The 18,111-nt window shown below is 44.4% G+C and overlaps 1 pseudogene; it reads left to right on the forward strand.

Moving 5' to 3' along the window:
• The first annotated feature begins 3,793 nt into the window (after positions 1–3,793).
• LOC123158436 (zealexin A1 synthase-like) lies at positions 3,794–6,298 on the forward strand (annotated as a pseudogene).
• The last annotated feature ends 11,813 nt before the right edge of the window (positions 6,299–18,111 follow it).

Raw genomic sequence — 18,111 nt, forward strand, 5'->3', positions numbered from 1 at the left:
GACAATGGTGGTCTGTAAAGCTATTCACGTTGAAGACTATGACATGAGAAGACATCGAGTGAAGACTATGGAGCGCGAAGACTTAGTTGTTTCGTTGTTTCCTTTTCTTCTTTGTTGAGTCATAGGAACCACCACATTGTTAACACTAGTAGAAAAAGGGTCAAACGTGAAGCACATTAGTGCCGGTTTGTAAAAAAACCGGCACTAATGTGATCAATAGTGCCGGTTCGAATGGCTATGCATTAGTGCCGGTTCGTAATGAACCTTTAGTACCGGTTTGTGCCATGAACCGGTACTAAAGGGGTGGTGGCAGGCTGGCGTCAGGCCAGGGCCCCACGAGCCCCTTTAGTGACGGTTTGTGACACAAACCGATACTAAAGGTCTAACCTATAGTACCGGTTTGCGTCACCAACCGGCACTACAGAGTCTTAACCTATAGTCCCGGTTGAAGACACAAACCGGCACTATAGGGCAATTTTCAAACTCTACCCCCCCCCCCCCCCCCCGTGTATCGCCATTTCAGTTTTGAAAAAGTCAAAAGAAAATGATAAAAATTTCAGAAAATAAAATCTTTTGAGAGGTAGTTATATTACTACATCTACTAGTTAGGAAAATTTGAAAACTTAAATTTGGACATGTTTTGCAAAAAGTGTAGGGAAAATGTAAAACGGCTATAACTTTTGCATATGATGTCGGAAAAAACGTATAATATATCAAAAAATTCAGCACGAAAATCTGCATCCGATGGAGACCGCCTATGGCCTGTTTGGAATTTTTTAGAATCCTCAAATTCCAAAAGGAAAAAAAGATATGGTCAAATTTTAGTTTTTCTAAAAAAAATTGGTTAAATCTGGTCAAACTACTTATTCAAGAAGTATTAATGTTACTACATAATTATTCAAGAATATTAGTGGTTACTAAATAATTATTTCAATTTTTTGAATTTTGGTCAAATATGGTCAAACTATGGTCAAACTGTGGTCAAACTATGGTCAAACTTATTCAAGAAATATTAGCGTTACTAAATAATTACTGCTTTTTAGAATAATAGTTTCAAACTCAAACGGTGAAATGTGTGACTTCATGCTCAAGCTAAACTCCTGAGGGTTAATAGGATTAACATCTTACTATTGTCAGGAAAACAACAAGTGCAGACTTGGAAACGAAGGAGAATAGAACCCGAAAGTTAAGCATGCTCAGGCTGGAGTAGTGAGAGGGATGGGTGACCGGTCGGGAAGTTAGATGATTTGGAATGAGTGATCCACACTTGAGCAGTTAAGAGAGGTGATTAGAGACTAAATTATCAAATAATTCAGAAAAATTAAAAATCGAAAAAAAATCAAATTTTTTTTCCAAAATTTTCAGAAAAAAATTAAAGAAAAACCTTTAGTACCGGTTGGTAACACCAACCGGTTCTAAAGGTCCCCCATACCAGGGCGTGAGCTCACGCCACGTGGTGGCACTTTAGCGCCGGTTCGTGCTGAACCGGTACTAAAGGGGGGGGGCCTTTAGTGCCCACACTTTAGTGCCGGTTCCATAACCGGCACTAAAGGCCCTTACAAACCGGTTTTAAAGCTCCGTTTTCTACTAGTGTAAGTGGGGTCCAAGTGAACAAAGTTAGAGTGACTGAAGTGATGCTCAACCAAATCCTATGTCTTCGAGCGAAGACAATGAGAGCAAATCTTATCCAGAGTCGGATGAGTCAGCTTTACTTGTAGCCCAAGTCAAGCTGCCGCGTGTGTTTGAAATCTGACCGTTGTGATACGTGTCAGTTCCTTAGTGACCCAGGGTCATTTCGGACAAATCAGGCCGGGTTGCCCAGTGGCTATAAATAGCCCACCCCTTGCATCATAAACTGGTGGCTGCTCAGAGTTAGTACACGGCTTTTCTCATTTGAGAGCAACCCACCGCTGAAGCTTTCAAGAGAGATTCCTTGCGAGGACAAAGCCCAAACCACCCAGAGCTCAAAGACTGTTTGGCATCACTGAACTCTTTCTGTCCGCGTGATCTGAAGACTTGTTACACTTGAGGACTGTGAATCGTCCGGCCGGTTAGGCGTCACGTTCTGAGCATCCAAGAGTCATTGTGGATTGCCGGTGAACGAAGTATGTGAAGGTTTGGAAGTCTACCTTGAAGACATACCAGAGTAATTGGGTGGGGACTAGGTGTCCTTAGCTCAAGGGGAATAAGGTGAAGACGCGGTCTTCTGAGTTGAATCTCAGCCTCCCTAACCAGACGTACAGTTGTCACAGCAACTGGAACTGGTCGAACAAACCTCTGTCGTCCCGAAGCTACTGGTTCTATCTCTCACTTCTCTTTACTTACAGTTTGTCTTCATGAAGTCATTGCCTGCTTGCTTTATCTGTTTGACTTCACTGTGTGACTACTTGTTCTGATTGGTTTCATACTATCTTCCATCTTGATCCATACTGCCTAGCTGTTGATAGTCTTCGTCCTTTCACTTCATTGAATACTTGACTACGGCTTGTCTAATGTACTCTACCTTTCGCTGCATACGAATAGTGTCATTTCTATCGTTTGTGTTCGTAACTCCCATGTTTTGAAGACTTCCATAAAAATCGCCTATTCACCCCACCCCCCCTCTAGTCGATAACTAGCTCTTTCAGTTATGACTTTATATAGAAAATAAAAACCCGGATTAAACGCTTCACATCTGTTTGCATGAGTGAAAACTGCACGTCTACAAGTAGAACAAAAGTTGCACATCGACTGTCATGTGCTTGCACATTGACTTCTAGACAGTTGCATCAAACGGGAATTAAGTTGCACAAAGATAAAATTTGTCGAAACATACCCATTCGAGATATCCTTTCAACGGATCTTAATTCGACGAGCGGTTTAAAAGTTATGACTTCTTAAATTTTCTAAAATCTGAATTAAATACATTCACCTGTTCACATATGCTTTTGCACTTTGTTCTGTTTACATGCTACTTTTTCTTTCTAATATAGATTTTTTTTCTTCGGAAATACTAACGCCCACACGTGTGGGCATTTGCATCTCGCCCACACGCATGGATCCACGTCCGTTTGTGGTTGCATAAATTTTGGCATGTTTGTGGTGCTATGTAGGACTGAGCTGGTGTGTGGGCATTCATCCGGTCGCCCAACGTCCGTTTTCACCACACGGAGGGACTTGTGTGTGGGTGTTTAGCAGTTCGCCTACACGTCAGTTTTCGCTCGCGCACAGGGGCTGGTGTATGGGCATTTATCAGTTCGCTCACACGCATGTCTCCTCTCCCACGCCCAAAGCTGCCAGTTGCCATGTGTTTTGCAGGGTACATGGTAACTGCCCTAATGTGCTTGTAAGCAGATGGCAACTCTCTCTTTACCCCAAACATGTCAGTTGCCATGTGTTTTGCAGGGTACATGGCAACTGCCCTAGTGTGCTTGTAAGCAGATGGCAACTCCCTCTTTACCCGAACATGTTATTTTGTCATGTCTCTTTGTAGCGCTACATGGCAACTGCCTAGTGTTAGTAGGTGGCAACTCCTAAAGTTTTCAAATCATGGCAACTGTAGTAAACCAGACCATACATGGCAACTACCTAGTGTTAGTAGATGGCAACCCCTAAAGTTTTCAAATCATGACAACTGTAGTAAACCAGACCATACATGGCAACAGCTGTAGTTGTCCAAAAATGGCATCTGTCACTTGCCCTGAGATGGCAACTGCAGTTGAGCAACCATGGCAACTGTAGTTGTCCGACATGGCAACTGTACTTCAGCGACATGGCAACTGCAGTTAAACGAACATGGAACAGGGTCCGAAACATGGCAACTGCGGGGCGCGTGCTGATTGTCACACAGGGCGTGCGGGACCGTGAGGTAGGAAGCCTGACGTACGGGCGTGTGGGCGTTATCTATTTTGCCCACACATAAGCGTGTGAGAGGGACCGAGAGAAAAAAAAAGCGTGTGGGCATTATTTGTTTTGCCCACACATAGGCGTGTGGGCTGATCCTTTTAGACACCACACAAAACGTGTGGACAGACCCTTTAACGCCCACACGTGTGGGCGTTATCGGCCTCCTTTTTCTTATACTATGATTAGGGAGGCAAATGATTTCCTTTTATGGATTAGAGACTAAAACTTTTCTATTTGGGCCGGCTGCTCTGAAGCGCTAGGGAGCAGCCGGTTGCTCCCTAGACGCGGCCTTTATTGTTAGATATAGTGTAGCATCATTGAATTTGTCTCCGTTACCTTTTCATATATAGAACGTCTCGCTCCACCCCTATTCATAAGAATATTTACTTTGAATTATGCAATTATGTGTAGCAGTAGCATCATCGTTAAGGTTGACTTTGCTCTGCTGACGTAGTGCAAATCCTCGTACTTCCAGGAACATGCTTTAGATGCGATGTATAACCATAACCATAATTTATAACCAATTTCGATAAAAAACAGTTGTGGACCTAATCTCATTTTAGCTGCCCAACATGTATTCTCGTTTAATTTCAGTTGGATCTACTTAAATCTCTTGATGTGGCATTATGAGTTAATAAAAAATGCCATTAATCAAAAAGAGTTACATCTTCTGTTAGTCGATGCCTCGGTGTGGTACGATCATGGGTACCAGCGCACGCGCTCGCGAGGCGGCGGAGGCCGATGCGTAGAAGCCCCCAACAAAATATGGTTTACTTGTTGTCGTCCAATATATATACTAGTTGCATTGCAATTTGCATCTTGGATCTTGAGCACCTTCAAATGGAAACCACACCCAGCTCGTGTGCTACACTTTCCTCTGCGTCCTTGTCGTCACCGTACTCCTCAAGCTCAGGTCAGCCTCTGGTAGCCGGCTGAACCTGCCTCCGGGCCCATGGGCGCTGCCGGTGATCGGCCACATGCACTTCCTGCTCGGCGCCCTGCCGCACCAGGGCATGCGCAGTCTCTCCCAGCGGCACGGCCCCGTGATGCTCCTCCGCCTCGGCCACGTCCCGACGCTCGTGCTCTCCTCCGCGGAGGCGGCAAGGCAGGTGATGAAGGTCCATGACGCCGCCTTCGCCAACCGGCCCGTGTACACCAACGGCGGCCAGAACATCTCCTTCGCACGCCACGACAGCCGGCACTGGAAGGCCGTCCGGAAGCTCTGCACCGTGGAGCTGCTCAGCCCGAGGCGCATCCGCTTGTTCCGCCCTGTCCGGGAGGAGGCGGCGGCGAGGCTGGTGCGCTCCGTCGCTGACGCCGGCGGCCTCGTCGATGTAGGGGAGAGAGTGAAGGTCATGATGAACGACGTCATCATGAGGGTCTCTGTCGGCGACCGGTGCCAGCAGAGGGCACTGTACCTCGAGGAGCTGGACCGGGCGATCGACCTCATGTCCGGGTTCAACCTGACCGACCTGTTCCCGACGTCGCGCCTGGCACGGGTGCTCGGCAGCCGGTCCCTTAGGGCGACGTGGGAGGTGCACGGGAGGATCCAGTCCATCATGGACGCCATGGTCCATGAGCACAAGATGGCGATGGAGAGCCAGGAAGCTAGCGCCGGCCATGAGAGGGAGGACATCCTCACCACTCTGCTGCGGTTCCAGAGAGACGGTGGGATGGGTTGCATCACCCTCACAAACGAAAATGTCAGCGGCGTCTTGTTCGTAAGTCACCACCAGTAAAGAGCTCTAGCTATCATGCATCATCTCTTGCCCCGCATCTGCAGAGCATAAATTGATGCAGTTTTTATCATCAGGATGTTTTTTCCGCGAGGTCGGAAACCACGGCGACAACGACGATCTGGGCCATGTCAGAGCTTATCAGAAACCCACTGATAATGGCCATCGCGCAATCTGAAGTGCGGCGGGTGCTCCAAGGCAAGACCAAGGTGGCGGAGGCGGATATCGACGGCCGGCTCCACTACCTCCAGATGGATCAAGGAGACCTTCAGGTTGCACCCTCCGGTGCCGTTGCTCATCCCCAGATTGTGCACGCAACATCGCAAGATCATGGGCTTCGACGTGCCTTCGGGCACCACCGTGTTTGCGAATGTGCGGGCGATCGGCAGGGACGAGAAGAGCTGGCCCGACGCCGAAGAGTTCAAGCCTGAGAGGTTTGAGAGCTAGATGGTGGACTATGGTGCGACGGACTTCAGATTCCTCCCCCGGAGGATGTGCCCGGTATGATGTTTGGTGTGTCAAACATCGAGATTGCGCTCGCGAGCCTTCTCTATCACTTCAACTGGAGGTTTCGTGGTGACGGAAATGGAAATAAGCTTGATATGACCGAGGCGTATGGTATGACGACGCGACGGAAGACTAAGCTCTTGTTGAAAGCTACTGCTTTTGAGCCTTAGTCTGTTAGTCCAAGTAACCATGTCGGTTTACATGTTTGTTCCAAGAGGTATTGTGAATATTATTTGGCTGTTGAGATCGGTAAAATATATCTTTCATTCAGATATTGCTTTTGGCTCAAGGGTTTATATATGCGGTTCGTTTGAGAATTCGCGAAGTCTCAGTCGACTCCTTAACCGTCAGATTTGTTGCTGCTTTTAGATGCGTGTAACATGCCTTTAATTGTAAATTGGCCCCTGTAGAGGATGAACTGGGCGGGCTGCTTTCGTTCCTTGTTTTTTTTGTTGGCTTTGGGCGGTGTGCTGGCCTGGGCAGGGGAGTGGCGGGCTTTGGGTGGTGTGTCATTTCTTTTTTTCCTGCAAATTTTACAATGTGTAAGAGAGATTCCTGACTAGGAAAAGAACTGTATACTTTCCCAAGAAAAAGGAAAAAATTATATACTGTAGTACCATCTTTTGTGAGCATTTCATCTTTTGTTTTCTAGAATCCACGTGCGTATGTGTGGTTGTTGTCGATAGATTAGATTCCTATTGTATAGTTTTTTGATGTAGTTTTTCCAGTACAGCATCCATGTCTTGTTTTTTGAGAACCAGAATTTTTCTTTTTTGAGATGTGTGTGCACTCACGGGTTTTTGTATAAAACAAGCATTCATAGCATTTTTTTCTAGTTGTTTTTTAGCTTTGGCTTTGTGTTAAGTATGCCAGTCTAAAAAAAGGTAAAGATGGAAATATCTAATTTGGAAAGTATCTATTTTATGTGAATTTGTTATTCTCAGTCAATCAAGAATTAGTCAAGTCTTAGTCGATTCGATAGCAAACGAACCTTAGTTGCTGCTTTTTGATTGTACGTTAGTTTTTTTATTTCTTTTGTCTTTTCTCTCATGTCCAATCAGTTTGCTTCCAGTTTTTTGGTGACGTCTTTCCTCCTTATTTATTTTATGCATGGATTGATGGCCTGGATTTTTATGGTTTTATTTTTGAATTTTTATTTTACTCTCCTGACACTTTTTTTATATTTTTGTAAGTGATTTTTAACAACAAAAAATCGGTGCCCTCGTGACATTGGTTTTATTTTGCATTCGTATTTTTTACAATTTTCTTGTTTCATTTTTATTTTCTTCTTTTTATTTGCTTTAAAAAATTCCTTTTTCCTTATTTATTTATTTATATTTTCTCTTTTTATTGCATTGAAAACATTTTTCTTGTATGCCTACTATTAGGCAGAATTGTAAGTGTCGCCATTGACTAGAATTTATTAGTCTTTTGTCGAGAGAAGGAAATTGCATGTCTGTCATTAGGCATCCAACTGCAAGTGTCACCTCCGACTGCAATTGCATGCTCGCGCACCCGGCCGGCAACTAACATTTATTTTTTAAGTGGATGGTGGGAAAGGGAGGGGGAGTCGCATGTGCGATACCAGGCTTGCAATTGCAAACGTCGCCCTCGACTGCAACCTGCATTTCCCCCTCCTGGTTGCAACTGGCCTTGTGTTTTTGGCACAGAAGGGGGGGGGAGGGGTTCCAACAGTAGCCTTGCAATTGCAAGTGCCGCCCTCGGCTGGAACTGCATGCCTACGCACCTGACTACAATTGCATGCACACACACCCGACTGCAACCGACATTTTTTATTTGTTAGTGCGTGGCGGGATAGGGGCCGGGGTAGCTGCATGTCCGATACTAGGCTTGCAACTGCAAGTATCACCCTCGACTGTAATTGCATGTCCTCTATCAATTGCAACTGGCCTTGTGTTTCCGTGTCCGAGAGAGGATGAATTGCATGTCCGACAATACGCTTGCAAGTACAAGTGTCGCCCTCAATTACAATTGCATGTTCGACAGATGGCTTGCAATCGCAAGTGTCGTCCTCAACTACAACTGCATGCCTCCACACCCGACTGCAAGTGAATTTTTTTGTTTTGTAAGTGAGTGTCAGGAGAGGGGATGGGAGGCGCATACATGGTACTAGGTTTGCAACTTCAAGTGAGGCCCTCGAATGCAACAACATGTCCCCTATCGACTGCAACTAGCCTTGTGTTTGCTTGTCCGACAATAGACTTGCAACTACAAGTGTCGCTCTCGACTATAATTGCATGTATGACAGTAGGCTTGCAACTTCAAGTGTTGCTCTCGATTGCAACTGCATGCCTGCACACCCGGCCGCGACTGACCTTTTCTTTGTAAGTTAGCGGCAAGGGAGGGGGGAGTTGCATGTGCGACAATATGCTTGCAACTACAAATTTCACCCTCGACTGCAACTGCATGCCTACACACTCGACTCCTACTAGCCATTTTTTTTGTTTTGTAAGGGAACGACAGGAAGGGGGGAGTTGCATGTCCGATACTAGGCTTGCAACTACAAGTGTCGCCCTTTTGCAACTGTATGCCTACACACCCAATGCAACTGACATTTTTGTTTTGTAAGTGGGCATCAGGAGAGGGTGTAGTTGCATGTACGACACTAGGGTTTGCAACTGCAAGTGTCGCAACCTAATGCAACTACACTAGGCTTCCAACTGGAAGTGTCACCCTTGGAGTTGCATGTCTGACAGTAGGCTTGCAACTGCAAGTCTCGCCCCTAGCTGCAACTGATTTTTTTTTTGCAACCACACACCCGGCTTGGGTGTGGCCTGCTATGCGGGTTTATTATTGATCTTTCCTTTTTTTCTACTTTCTTTTTTCTTTTATTTTTTCCCTCGTATTTCTAATTTGTATTTTTCTTCTTTTTATTGATTTGTTAAAAAACCAATGCTACCCACGTCAGATGCACACATTTGCATGTCCTCCAAATATTCTTTGTCTTTGTATGCAACTTAATATTCTTTTCTTTTGAAAAACAAGGCCACACTATTTAGCTGTCTTGTTTTCATTTTGTTTCTTTGTTACATTAAAGAATGAATTTTGTCCTAATATACAAAATGTATTTTTGAAAGAAATTACAAAAATGAAAAAGAAAAAGAGAAGCAAGGTGGCACACAAAGACAAGAACTGAACAATGAGCTATACTGGTGACGGAAAAATGTTTTTTTATTTACTTGTCTGGTTGAGCACTTCTTCTCCGTATCAAGAAAATACAAAGACAAAGAAACAAACAGTCCAGCCCAAATATACAAACAAACAAACAACATAAAAACAAAAAATGCCCTATCTGCCTTAGGTGACATCAGTCGACTTAGACATCGCGAAGTCTAAGTCGACCCAGACCTAGATAGACCCATTTACTATAGCTCGGCTACTCGATATGTTGTGGCAGATTTTCTATGAATAGGTCGATGTACACTTTATGCCATGATGCCATGTTTTGTGATATTCCCTCTCCGAGATACCACTCTTAATAGTTTATAAACTTATAATATCTTTATTTGGGCAATGTGGTTTGTTGTGACGAGATTTTGAAAATAAGGCCAATCGATATTGAAGATATGTTTAAAAAATATAATTTCAACTTTAAAACCTGATCAATAATATGAAACTCTTCCCCTCAATAATAATAATAATAATAATAATAATAATAATAATAATAATAATAATAATAATAATAATAATAATAATAATAATAATAATAATATGAAGCTCTTTTAAAACTATGAAAAGGATAAAAACAGTGTATCTTAATGATTCATAGGGTGTCAACAAAAACTATTTTTTAGTGCATCACACGGTTATATTCTGTACCAATATGCATTGATTTTTGGCAAAAAGAGTCACAATTTTATGGCGGTCCCTCAAAATCCAGAGTGGATTGTATTGTTTCATCATGTGTCGAAGGTTGTTTTGTTGGGGAACGTAGTAATTTCAAAAAAAATCCAACGCACATGCAAGATCATGGTGATGCATAGCAATGAGAGCGGAGAGTGTCGTCTACGTACCCTCGTAGACCGTAAGCGGAAGCGTTATGACAACGCGGTTGATGTAGTCGTACGTCTTCACGATCGACCGATCCTTAGTACCGAACGTACGACACCTTCGCGTTCAGCACACGTTCAGCTCGGTGATGTCCCGCAAACTCACGATCCAGTAGAGCTTCGGGGAAGAGCTTCGTCAGCACGACGGCATGGTGACGGTGTTGATGAAGTTACCGATGCAGGGCTTCGCCTAAGCACCGCTACGATATGACCGAGGTGGATTATGATGGAGGGGGGCACCACACACGGCTAAGAGAGATCAATGATCAACTTGTGTGTCTATGGGGTGCCCCCCTCCCCCGTATATAAAGGAGTGGAGGAGGGGGAGGGCCGGCCCTCTACTATGGCGCACCTTGGGGAGTCCTACTCCCACCGGGAGTAGGATTCCTCCCCTTCCAAGTAGTAGAAGTAGGAGAGAAGGAAGGGGAAGAGAGAAGAGAAGGAAGGAGGGGCGCCGCCCCTCCCCCTAGTCCAATTCGGACTAGGCCTTGGGGAGGGGGGGGGCTGCCCTAGGCAGCCCCTCTCTCTCTCCCCCTAAAGCCCAATAAGGCCCATATACTCCCCGGCGAATTCCTGTAACTCTCCGGTACTCCGATAAATACCCGAATCACTCGGAACCTTTCCGATATCCGAATATAGTCGTCCAATATATCGATCTTTACATCTCGACCATTTCGAGACTCCTCGTCATGTCCCCGATCTAATCCGGAACTCCGAACTACCTTCGGTACATCAAAACACATAAACTCATAATACCGATCGTCACCAAACATTAAGCGTGCGGACCCTATAGGTTCGAGAACTATGTAGACATGACCGAGATTCATCTCCGATCAATAACCAATAGCGGAACCTGCATGCTCATATTGGTTCCTACATATTCTATGAAGATCTTTATCTCTCAAACCGCATAACAACATGCGTTGTTCCCTTTGTCATCGGTATGTTACTTGCCCGAGATTCGATCGTTGGTATCTCAATACCTAGTTCAATCTCGTTACCGGTGTTGGGGAACGTAGCAGAAATTCAAAATTTTCCTACGTGTCACCAAGATCTATCTATGGAGAGACTAGCAACGAGGGGAAGGAGAGTGCATCTACATACCCTTGTAGATCGCTAAGCGGAAGCGTTCAAGTGAATGGGGTTGATGGAGTCGTACTCGTCGTGATTCAGATCACCGATGATCCTAGTGCCGAACGGACGGCACCTCCGCGTTCAACACACGTACAGCTCGACGATGTCTCCCACGCCTTGATCCAGCAAGGAGAGAGGGAGAGGTTGAGGAAGACTCCATCCAGCAGCAGCACAACGGCGTGGTGGTGATGGAGGAGCGTGGCAATCCTGCAGGGCTTCGCCAAGCACCTACGGGAGAGGAGGAGGTGTCACGGGAGGGAGGGAGGCGCCAAGGGCTCAGGTATGGATGCCCTCCCTCCCCTCCACTATATATAGGGGCAGGGGAGAGGGGGGAGGCGCAGCCTTGCCCCTTCCTCCAAGGAAGGGGTGCGGCTAAGAGGGGGGGAGGAGTCCATCCTCCCCAAGGCACCTCGGAGGTGCCTTCCCCCTTTAGGACTCTCCCCTTTTTCCTATATCTTGGCGCATGGGCCTCTAGGGGCTGGTGCCCTTGGCCCATGTAGGCCAAGGCGCACCCCCTACAGCCCATGTGGCCCCCCGGGGCAGGTGGCCCCACCCGGTGGGCCCCCGGGACCCTTCCGGTGGTCCCGGTACAATACCGATGACCCCGAAACTTGTCCCGATGGCCGAAACAGGACTTCCTATATATAAATCTTTACCTCCGGACCATTCCGGAACTCCTCGTGACGTCCGGGATCTCATCCGGGACTCCGAACAACATTCGGTAACCACATACAAACTTCCTTTATAACCCTAGCGTCATCGAACCTTAAGTGTGTAGACCCTACGGGTTCGGGAGACATGTAGTCATGACCGAGATGTTCTCCGGTCAATAACCAACAGCGGGATCTGGATACCCATGTTGGCTCCCACATGTTCCACGATGATCTCATCGGATGAACCACGATGTCAAGGACTCAATCAATCCCGTATACAATTCCCTTTGTCTAGCGGTATGGTACTTGCCCGAGATTCGATCGTCGGTATACCGATACCTTGTTCAATCTCGTTACCGGCAAGTCTCTTTACTCGTTCCGTAACACATCATCCCGTGATCAACCCCTTGGTCACATTGTGCACATTATGATGATGTCCTACCGAGTGGGCCCAGAGATACCTCTCCGTTTACACGGAGTGACAAAATCCCAATCTCGATTCGTGCCAACCCAACAGACACTTTCAGAGATACCCGTAGTGTACCTTTATAGCCACCCAGTTACGTTGTGACGTTTGGCACACCCAAAGCACTCCTACGGTATCCGGGAGTTGCACAATCTCATGGTCTAAGGAAATGATACTTGACATTAGAAAAGCTTTAGCATACGAACTACATGATCTTGTGCTAGGCTTAGGATTGGGTCTTGTCCATCACATCATTCTCCTAATGATGTGATCCCGTTATCAACGACATCCAATGTCCATGGTCAGGAAACCGTAACCATCTATTGATTAACGAGCTAGTCAACTAGAGGCTTACTAGGGACATGGTGTTGTCTATGTATCCACACATGTATCTGAGTTTCCTATCAATACAATTCTAGCATGGATAATAAACGATTATCATGAACAAGGAAATATAATAATAATCAATTTATTATTGCCTCTAGGGCATATTTCCAACAGTCTCCCACTTGCACTAGAGTCAATAATCTAGTTCACATCGATATGTGATTAACACTCAAGGTCACATCCCCATGTGACTAACACCCAAAGAGTTTACTAGAGTCAATAATCTAGTTCACATTTACCATGTGATTAACACTCGATGAGTTCTGGGTTTGATCATGTTATGCTTGTGAGAGAGGTTATAGTCAACGGGTCTGAACCTTTCAGATCCGTGTGTGCTTTACAAATCTCTATGTCATCTCCTAGATGCAGCTACCACGTTCTATTTGGAGCTATTCCAAATAACTGTTCTACTTGGAGCTATTCTAAATTGTTGCTCCATTATACGTATCCGGTATCTCTACTCAGAGCTATCCGGATAGGTGTTAAGCTTGCATCGACGTAACCCTTTACGACGAACTCTTTACCACCTCCATAATCGAGAAAATTCCTTAGTCCACTAGTTACTAAGGATAACTTTGACCGCTGTCCTGTGATCCATTCATGGATCACTCTTGTACCCCTTGACTGACTCATGGCAAGGCACACTTCAGGTGCGGTACACAGCATAGCATACTGTAGAGCCTACGTCTTAAGCATAGGGGACGACCTTCGTCCTTTCTCTCTATTCTGCCATGGTCGAGCTTTAAGTCTTAACTTCGTACCTTACAACTCAGGCAAGAACTCCTTCTTTGACTGATCCATCTTGAACACCTTCAAGATCACGTCAAGGCATGTGCTCATTTGAAAGTACTATTAAGCGTTTTGATCTATCCTTATAGATCTTGATGCTCAATGTTCAAGTAGCTTAATCCAGGTTTTCCATTGAAAACACTTTCCAAATAACCCTATATGCTTTCCAGAAATTCTACGTCATTTCTGATCATTAATATGTCAACAACATATACTCATCAGAAATTCTATAGTGCTCCCACTCACTTCTTTGGAAATACAAGTTTCTCATAAACTTTGTATACACCCAAAATCTTTGATCATCATCAAAGCATACATTCCAACTCCGAGATGCTCACTCCAGTCCTCAGAAGGATTGCTGGAGCTTTGCATACTTATTAGCATATTTCAGGATAGACAAAACCTTCCGGTTGTATCACATACAACCTTTCCTCAAGAATCGTCGAGGAAACAATGTTTTGACATCCTATCTGCAAGATTTCATAAATAATGCAGTAATTGCTAATATAATTCCAACAGACTCTTAGCATCGCTACGAGTGAGAAAGTCTCATCGTAGTCAACTCCTTGAACTTGTCGAAAAACATCTTAACGACAAGTCGAGCTTTCTCAATGGTGACACTTACCATCATTGTCTGTCTTCCTTTCAAAATCCATATGTACCTAACAGCCTTACGACCATCAAGTAGTTCTTCCAAAGTCTACACTTTGTTTTCATACATGGATCCTCTCTCGGGTTTTATGGCCTTGAGCCATTTATCGGAATCCGGGCCCACCATCGCTTCTCCATAGCTCGTAGGTTCATTGTTGTCTAGCAACATGACTTCCAAGACAGGATTACTGTACCACTCTGAAGTAGTACGTATCCTTGTCACCCTACGAGGTTTGGGAGTGACTTGATCTGAAGTTTCATGATCACTATCATAAGCTTCTACTTCAATTGGTGTAGGTGCCACAGGAACAACTTCCTGTGCCCTGCTACACACTGGTTGAAGTGATGGTTCAATAACCTCATCAAGTCTCCACCATCCTCCCACTCAATTCTTTCGAGAGAAACCTTTCCTCGAGAAAGGACCCAATTCTAGAAACAATTCATATTGCCTTCGGATCTGAATTAGGAGGTATACCCAACTGTTTTGGGTGTCCTATGAAGATGTACTTTATCCGCTTTGGGTTCGAGCTTAATCCTGAAACTTTTTCACATAAGCGTCGCAGCCCCAAACCTTTAAGAAACGACAACTTAGGTTTCTCTAAACCATAATTCATACGGTGTCATCTCATCGGAATTACGTGGTGCCCTATTTAAAGTGAATGTGGTTGTCTTTAATGCCTAACCCATAAACTATCGTGGCAGTTCGATAAGAGACATCATGGTATGCATCATATCCAATAGGGTGCAACTATGATGTTCGGACACACCATCACACTATGGTGTTCCAGGCGGTATTAATTGTGAAACAATTTCCACAATGTCTTAATTGTGTGCCAAAACTCGTAACTCAGATACTCATCTCTATGATCATATCATAGACATTTTATCCTCTTGTCACAATGATCTTCTACTTCACTCTGAAATTACTTGAACCATTCAATAATTCAGACTTGTGTTTCATCAAGTAAATATTCTCAACATCTACTCGAATCATCTGTGAAGTAAGAACATAACGATATTCACTGCATGCCTCAGCACTCATTGGACTGCACACATCAAAATGTGTTGCTTCCAACAAGTTGCTATCTTGTTCCATCTTACTGAAAACGAGGCTTTTCAGTCATCTTGCCCATGTGGTATGATTTGCATGTCCCAAGTGATTCAAAATCAAGTGAGTCAAAACGGTCCATTTGCATGGAGTTTCTTCATGCATATACACCAATAGACATGGTTCGCATGTCTCAAACTTTTCAAAAACGAGTGAGCCCAAAGATCCATCAATATGGAGCTTCTTCATGCGTTTTATACCGATATGACTTACGTGGCAGTGCCACAAGTAGGTGGTACTATCATTACTATCTTTTGGCATGAACATGTGTATCACTACGATCGAGATTTAATAAACCATTCATTTTAGGTGTAAGACCATTGAAGGTATTATTCAAATAAACAGAGTAACCATTATTCTCCTTAAATGAATAACCGTATTGCGATAGACGTAATCCAATCATGTCTATGCTCAACGCAAACACCAAATAACAATTATTTAGGTTTAACACCAATCTCTTTGGTAGAGGGAGCGTGCGATGCTTGATCATATCAAGCTTGGAAAAACTTCCAACACATATCGTCAGCTCACCTTTAGCTAGTCTCCGTTTATTCCGTAGCCTTTTGTTTCGAGTTACTAACACTTAGCAACCGAACCGGTATCTAATACCCTGGTGCTACTAGGAGTACTAGCAAAGTACACATTAACACAATGTATATCCAATATACTTCTATCGACCTTGCCAGCCTTCTTATCTACCAAGTATCTAGGGTAATTCTGCTCTAGTGGTTGTTCCCCTTATTACAGAAGCACTTAGTCTCGGGTTTGGGTTTTACCTTGGGTTTCTTCACTAGAGCAGCAGCTGATTTGCCGTTTCATGAAGTATCCCTTCTTGCCCTTGCCCTTCTTGAAACTAGTGGTTTCACCAACCATCAACAATTGATGCTCCTTCTTGATTTCTACTTTCGCGGTGTCAAACATCGCGAATACCTCAAGGATCATCATATCTATCCCTGATATGTTATAGTTCATCACGAAGCTCTAACAGCTTGGTGGCAATGACTTTGGAGAACCATCACTGTCTTATCTGGAAGATCAACTCCCACTCGATTCAAATGATTGTTGTACTCAGACAATCTGAGCACAAGCTCAACAATTGAGCTTTTCTCCTTAGTTTGCAGGTTAAGAAAGTCATCGGAGGTCTTATACCTCTTGACATGGGCACGAGCCTGAAATCCCAATTTCAGCCCTCAAAACATCTCATATGTTTCGCGATGTTTCAAAAACGTCTTTGGTGCCTCAACTCTAAACCGTTTAACTGAACTATCACGTAGTTATCAAAACGTGTATGTCAGATGTTCGCAACAACCACAGACAACGTTCGAGGTTCAGCACACTGAGCGGTGCATTAAGGACATAAGCCTTCTATGAAGCAATGAGGACAATCCTCAGTTTACGGACCTAGTCCGCATAATTGCTACTATCAACTTTCAACTAATTTTTCTCTAGGAACATATCTAAACAGTAGAACTATAGCGTGAGCTACGACATAATTTGCAAAAACCTTTTGACTATGTTCAGGATAATTAAGTTCATCTTATGAACTCCCACTCAGATAGACATCCCTCTAGTCATCTAAGTGATTACATGATCCGAGTCAAACTAGGCCGTGTCCGATCATCACGTGAGACGGACTAGTCATCATCGGTGAACATCTTCATGTTGATCGTATCTTCTATACGACTCATGTTCGACCTTTCGGTCTCCGTGTTCCGAGGCCATGTCTGTACATGCTAGGCTCGTCAAGTTAACCCTAAGTGTTTCGCGTGTGTAAATCTGTCTTACACCCGTTGTATGTGAACGTTAGAATCTAACACCCGATCATCACGTGGTGCTTCGAAACACGAACTGTCGCAACGGTGCACAGTTAGGGGAGAACACTTCTTGAAATTGTTGTAAGGGATCATCTTATTTACTACCGTCGTTCTAAGCAAATAAGATGTATAAACATGATAAACATCACATGCAATCAAATAGTGACATGATATGGCCATCATCACTTTGCTCCTTTTGATCTCCATCTTCGGGGCTCCATGATCATCATCGTCACCGGCATGACACCATGATCTCCATCATCATGATCTCCATCATCGTGTCTTCATGAAGTTGCCTCGCCAACTATTACTTCTACTACTATGGCTAACGGTTAGCAATAAAGTAAAGTAATTACATGACGTTTAAGTTGACACGCAGGTCACAAATAAATAAAGACAACTCCTATGGCTCCTGCCGGTTGTCATACTCATCGACATGCAAGTCGTGATTCCTATTACAAGAACATGATCAATCTCATACATCACATATATCATTCATCACATCCTTTTGGCCATATCACATCACATAGCATACCCTGCAAAAACAAGTTAGACGTCCTCTAATTGTTGTTTGCATGTTTTACGTGGCTGCTATGGGTTTCTAGCAAGAACGTTTCTTACCTACGCATGAACCACAACGTGATATGCCAATTGCTATTTACCCTTCATAAGGACCCTTTTCATCGAATCCGATCCGACTAAAGTGGGAGAGACAGACACCCGCCAGCCACCTTATGCAACTAGTGCATGTTTGTCGGTGGAACCGGTCTCACGTAAGCGTACGTGTAAGGTTGGTCCGGGCCGCTTCATCCCACGATGCCGCCGAATCAAGATAAGACTAGTAACGGCAAGCATATTGAACAATATCGACGCCCACAACTACTTTGTGTTCTACTCGTGCAAAGAATCTA

This window comes from Triticum aestivum, chromosome 7B (genome assembly GCF_018294505.1).
Source record: "Triticum aestivum cultivar Chinese Spring chromosome 7B, IWGSC CS RefSeq v2.1, whole genome shotgun sequence".
Taxonomy (NCBI): Eukaryota; Viridiplantae; Streptophyta; class Magnoliopsida; order Poales; family Poaceae; genus Triticum; species Triticum aestivum.